Below are 6,843 nucleotides of genomic sequence, written 5' to 3' on the forward strand. Positions count from 1 at the left end.
CAAGAGAAGCTGGCTTTATTGCTAGCCTTTTGAGGTATGTGTGGGCTCCAGTGCCTTGCCTGTACTGGTCTTCACGGGCCATAATCCTTTGGTGTTTTTGAAGCAAATGTAGAATCACAACCGCCACCTTATGCAGTTGGCTCTGATTGTACAAGGATACAATGTACAGATTCAATGTGTGAAGGGTTTGGCGAATGTGGTTGCCGACACTCTCACGGGTGTAGTAACTGGGGATGCATGTTGGTTTTTGTTGTTGCAAACTGGGAGTTTGCAGGTTTTGGGGTGGGTGTGTTACGTTCCACAGTCTCTGTGTTGTGGGTTTGTGTACATGTATACTGCTCAAAAAAATAAAGGGAACACTTAAACAACACAATGTAACTCCAAGTCAATCACACTTCTGTGAAATCAAACTGTCCACTTAGGAAGCAACAGTGATTGACAATACATTTCACATGCTGTTGTGCAATTGGAATAGACAACAGGTGGAAATTATAGGCATTTAGCAAGACACCCCCAATAAAGGAGTGGTTCTGCAGGTGGTGACCACAGACCACTTCTCAGTTCTTATGCTTCCTGGCTGATGTTTTGGTCACTTTTGAATGCTGGCGGTGCTTTCACTCTAGTGGTAGCATGAGACGGAGTCTACAACCCACACAAGTGGCTCAGGTAGTGCAGCTCATCCAGGATGGCACATCAATGCGAGCTGTGGCAAGAAGGTTTGCTGTGTCTGTCAGTGTAGTGTCCAGAGCATGGAGGCGCTACCAGGAGACAGGCCAGTACATAAGGGGAGACGTGGAGGAGGCCGTAGGAGGGCAATAACCCAGCAGCAGGACCGCTACCTCCGCCTTTGTGCAAGGAGGAGCAGGAGGAGCACTGCCAGAGTCCTGCAAAATGACCTCCAGAAACAGACTCCATGAGGGTGGTATGAGGGCCCGACGTCCACAGGTGGGGTTGTGCTTATAGCCCAACACCGTGCAGGACGTTTGGCATTTGCCAGAGAACAACATGATTGGCAAATTCGCCACTGGCGCCCTGTGCTCTTCACAGATGAAAGCAGGTTCACACTGAGCACATGTGACAGACGTGACAGAGTCTGGAGACACCGTGGAGAACGTTCTGCTGCCTGCAACATCCTCCAGCATGACCGGTTTGGCGGTGGATCAGTCATGGTGTGGGGTGGCATTTCTTTGGGGGGCCGCACAGCCCTCCATGTGCTCGCCAGAGGTAGCCTGACTGCCATTAGGTACCGAGATGAGATCCTCAGATCCCTTGTGAGACCATATGCTGGTGCGGTTGGCCCTGGGTTCCTCCTAATGCAAGACAATGCTAGACCTCATGTGGCTGGAGTGTGTCAGCAGCTCCTGCAAGAGGAAGGCATTGATGCTATGGACTGGCCCGCCCGTTCCCCAGACCTGAATCCAATTGAGCATCTGGGACATCATGTCTCGCTCCATCCACCAACGCCACGTTGCAACACAGACTGTCCAGGAGTTGGCGGATACTTTAATCCAGGTCTGGGAGGAGATCCCTCAGGAGACCATCCGCCACCTCATCAGGAGCATGCCCAGGCGTTGTAGGAAGGTCATACAGGCACGTGGAGGCCACACACACTACTGAGCCTCATTTTGACTTGTTTTAAGGACATTACATCAAAGTTGGATCAGCCTGTAGTGTGGTTTTCCACTTTAATTTTGAGTGTGACTCCAAATCCAGACCTCCATGGGTTGATAAATTGGATTTCCATTGATTATCCTTGTGTGATTTTGTTGTCAGCACATTCAACTATGTAAAGAAAAAAGTATTTAATAAGATTATTTCATAGATTCAGATCTAGGATGTGTTATTTTAGTGTTCCCTTTATTTTTTTGAGCAGTGTATATTTCAGGAAATGGCTTCCTGGATTCCCCCAAGCAGCTGATTGGTCGGCCCCAGTGCAAATTGGAGCTCTGATCCCGCCCTCTCGTTAGGGGATACAGCTGTCGGCAATTACAAACTCCTTCTGCAGCTTTATAAGCCAGTGTTCCTTTTTTATTTTTATTTTATTTTTTAAGGAAGAGAGATCTTCTTTGATGTCCTGTGTTGGTTGTTGCTCAGGGAGAGCGTCTTGGTATGTTTTGTGGTTGGTCTGTATATTGTAAAGTATTTTGTAGGTGGTCCTGCAGATGTATGTGTATGTCAAAAGGACTGTTTTTGATCATTGAAATTGTTCACTTTACGTTAGTAATTATTCTGATTTTGCTCCGAGGGGGGGAGGCACCTTGGGAGTGCTTAGGCAAGAGGCCTGTGGGCATGCATATACCCATAGTATGTACTATGTCTATGCACACTAGGTAAGACCTAGGCGCACCATCCCTTGTATTTTGGTTAGTGCGCCAGTTGGTGTTAGTTAGGAAAGTTGTGGGACGGTAGGAAAGGGGGCTCTAACTGTTACTTTCTTTGTTTTGGTTCTGTCCAGCCCCTGTTAACTTAATTCTCTGCCTCTGTCATCCTTGCCCGCACCTGCAATCCCATACCTCTTTCACTCCACAGGGAGTTGCGTGTAGCAGGGTGTTGCGTTCCCCCCCCCCTCCAAGACGTGTACGTAACAAATGCTTTGATTGACACATCTAGCATTGGGTACTGAAATGTCAGGTTCCAAATAACTGAAGGGAACTGAAACAGGAAGTTCTTCATGCCAGCCATTTTGCTCTGTTAAAGCTGCAGTAGGTCAGTCTGGAGAAAGCAGACTTAGAGTGCAAGAAGTTAGCTGGAAAGTTGCCAATTTTTAACGTAGGTGACTGGTGCCATCTCTGCAAAAAAACTGTCTTTGATCAGTTACTTTACCAACTTTAATATCCATAATGTAAAGTGAATGCATAAACAGGCATGTTATCAACAAATGGATGCTTATCTGGCTCCAACTTCTGTTCCTCTGTGTGCAGCGATAGACCCTGCCGCAGCTGAACAGGAGGGGAGGGACTCAACTCTCACACATTTGTTTGCTTTCTGTGCCTTCTGCCTTGATGCCTAACTGCTAATAAATCCCAAACAATGAAGTTGATATAGTTCATCACGTATATGTATCTACTTAAATCAAATGATTTGTGGACATTAGTCAGGTGCATCCCTAGAAGAGACATGATTGGCTGGAATGATTTTTCAGAGTGATTGCAGAGCGAGGGGTAGTCATAGAAGCTGGATCTTCTCTCAGAACATTTTACATACTGATAGCTGACAGTGTGTAATGACAATTTCACCAAATTGTTAAGTCTAACCTAATGCATCTTTAACATGGAAGCTTACTTAAATTAGAGAATCTATATCCATCTTTGAAACTAAGGCCTGCATAAGTGTTTTCACATGGTGGATGTTGGCCTGCCCTGCTGATCCTGTGTAATGTGTTCAGGTCAGTGACTAAACACAGGTTTCTCTAGCTATTCATATTTATTGTTGCGTGTTCAAGTTGTATTTATACTATCACTGGGATTAATTTGACTCCGATATGCAGATGTTTATGACAGTATGATGTTTAGTTGTTCCTATATAGTAGACTGAGTCTAGTGCTTAATACCAAGCTTTCATTTTCATCTTGATTTGATTAACACAACTAATATTTCATACTGAAATGACAGATTCTAAATGATTAAACTGCAGGTAAAGGTGAACTGCACTGCAGCTCTAACATGTCTAGTGTCTAAAGCGTTTATGGGTGTTTGTCTACACTTTCTACCAGGCAATCTGGAGAAGAGCAGGCGCAACCTTGTGATCATAGATATTCCTATTTAGGGTCTTAAAGTACATAGTTCAAGAATCGGGCAATACAAATTATGACTACACTACCAATGATGCAGCTGTTGCATTGCTTGCATTGCTTGCATACTACAGTATCTTCACATGCAGGTAAAAGAAAATACTAAACCATTCTGAAACCATTTAAAATCGAGGTCAAGTTTATCTACATTCAATAATCAAGTTTGAATTATTCAGCCACGTTTTAGGAGTTACTTGACTAAATCTGATGGTTAGTTTTAATTGGACAGATGCTTTAAAAGGTTGAGACCCTGTTCTATATTAGACAGTGTCATAATATATTAATGCATACCTGCGAATACTGCAGCCTGTGTTAATGAATATTGTTATATATTAATAAAATTCCATCTTTATTCTTTCAGATATTTGGCAACTTTGTTTGGATAGGAGTTCCAGCATCATAACCATCATCATATTCTGAAGTGGAATCTGTAACATTCATGATTCTTCGAAGTTATAGCAACATCAGAATTAATTTTAGAAGTGCATAGAGACTTGCTCACCAACACAACAATATGTTTACATACATCATTACACAAGTCACCAAGTTAATCAGGAAGAAACAGCAGGAGGTAGAGTGGTGAGGTGCTGAGAGTAGGAGAGGAACTCCATGGCTTTTAATGTCTGAATCAGAGCTCCTTTGAGTTGGAGGCTTCTTAAATGGATCTGTACAAATGTGTATTTCAGGTTACGTGACACACACACATGGCAACCACACTGCACTTGATCGGTGGTGGAGGAGGCAGTTCATTTGAATTCCATGGCATGAAAAACGGTGCCACCCTCAAGAAGATCGGCGTGGCGGTGGAAGGCTGGCAGGTGAAAGCTGTGCGGGCGGAGCTGACTGACGGGCGCGTTGCGACCTTTGGCGACGCAAACACTTTCAATGAGTTTGAGTTGTACCTTGGCAAGCACATTACCAAGCTGTCTCTGTGGGGTAACGGCGCCGGCACACGTCTGGGTGCCATCAAGTTCACGACGAGTAAGAACCGGCAGTTTTTTAAAAAAATGACCAGCTGGGGACTGAAGACTGAGTACACCATCGATGTGGGTTCTGGAATCTGCCTGGGGCTGCAGGGCAGGTCTGGCTCGGACATTGACTGCATGGGCTTCCTCTTCATCAACACCATCAAGTCGTCCGTGCTGACCGACATGGAGTATCCCACCCTGTCCCTCTTCAAACCCCAGGTGAGCTCTTCTATAGATGGGTGTAGACTGCTCAGGAAAACTCTACTGATGCTCTAACATTAAAGGGGCTGTCTACTTTAAAATATGTAATCCAATATGGGGGTCGATATTCATCAGGCATCTCATTTCTAGGACAGTCATGCCTTATGTTTAATTGGCCTTGGTCAGTAAAATAGCCCAAACACCCTTTTTTATTTTTAAACCTTTACACATATGCACCAGGCCAAGATGGCACACACACCCGTTATTATTGTTGGCTTTATAAAAATCTATTTATCAGTTCCTCACTGATTAATTCTTAAATTGTCTTTGTTTTGTTTGAACAACTTGTATCTTTGTGTGTTGATTTTAGGTGACCCCAGAATATGTGAAATCCATGTCTCACCACAACGACACCTCCTTGGTTCAAGAAAAGTCCATTGCATACAGCAAGACCCTGACCAAGACTTCCTCCTGGTCCGTCAGCAACAAGATAGAATCCACCTTGAATGTGTCGGTCAAAGCGGGGATCCCGGATCTGGTAGAGGTGTCATCAGGGTTCAGCTTGACCGTGGGAGTGGAGCAATCCACCAGCCTGCAGAAGAAAAGACCATAACAGAATCGGACACTATCAAAGTGAAGATCCTGCCAGGGAAGACCATGGATGTTGAGATCACAATGGGGAAAGGAAATATCGACCTTGACTACAGGGCCACAGTGAAAGTCACCTGCATGAATGGCAGTCAGCTGGTCTTCCCATCCAATGGCATCTACACTGGTGTGACTTACACTTCAGCGAGGGTATCCATAAAGGAGAGATGAGACAAGTGTTTGACATCATGAATAGTATGCACAGTGATACAATGTGACACCATTACTGATTATTTGTGTCTTCTCTGTTATGATCTTTGAGTGATTCTAGTTGACCCAGTTTTTCTTTCTGTCTCAGCAGAGGGTATAATAATAGGTGGGTCTTTCCTACAATCTGGTGCCTTTTGTGTCCGATGACATGTTTATAACACTTTGTTTGAATTATTGAACAACATTAATTTCAAAATGTTTTGTTAAATGGTTAGTTCCCCCATTTACCATAAACACAATGTTACGGTACGATAACTTAACCACTAGGCTACCTGCTGCCCCATAGTGACTAGAATTACACCAAAAAAGCTGTTAGTTGTAATTGATATGCAACTGAGATGCTGCTTGTATTCTACACAATGTATAGTCCAATATTTACATGTCTTTTGGGTTAGGGGGATTGGTGCAAGTGTTTAAATTGTGCAGTATTTAGCAATCACAATACAACTCTGTTAACAGATGTGATGTGTAGCGTGAATGTGCGTGTGTTTCAGTGACTGCATGTGTTAAACATAATAAACAATGTTAGAAAGAGAACTAAGTGCAATGATAATTACAATATTTGTACATTAAATGAATAGTATATCCAATGGAAGTTGACAAATTCTTTATGAAATTAAGTGCCTTTGAAAAGGGTATGGTAGTAGGTGCCAGGCGCACCGGTATGTGTCAAGAATTGCAACACTGCTGGGTTTTTCATGCTCAACAGTTTCCTGTGTGTGTCAAGAATGGTCCACCATCCAAACTACATTGAGCCATCTTGACACAACTGTGGGAAGCATTGGAGTCAACATTAGCCAGCAACCCTATGGAACGCTTTTGACACCGTGTAGAAACCTTGTGTCCTCATTTACAACTGCGACCTGGCCAAGATAAAGCAAAGCAGTGTGACAAAAACAACAACATGGGATGGGATAAACACATGTACAGTCAATAACACAATAGAAAAATCTATGTACAGTTTGTGCAAACGTAGTAAGTTTAGGGAGGTAAGGCAATAAATAGGCCATAGTGGCAAAAATTTGG

General features: G+C 43.6%; 1 pseudogene across 1 annotated transcript; it reads left to right on the top strand.

Annotated features, from left to right (window-relative positions):
• Positions 1-2,999: 2,999 nt before the first annotated feature.
• On the top strand, positions 3,000-6,407 carry LOC123726187 (aerolysin-like protein; annotated as a pseudogene). The gene is made up of 3 exons (XR_014379981.1): positions 3,000-3,385; positions 4,477-4,977; positions 5,330-6,407. The product of XR_014379981.1 is annotated as an aerolysin-like protein (transcript).
• Positions 6,408-6,843: the final 436 nt, after the last annotated feature.

This window comes from Salmo salar, chromosome 13 (assembly GCF_965601325.2).
Source record: "Salmo salar chromosome 13, fSalSal1, whole genome shotgun sequence".
NCBI lineage: Eukaryota > Metazoa > Chordata > Actinopteri > Salmoniformes > Salmonidae > Salmo > Salmo salar.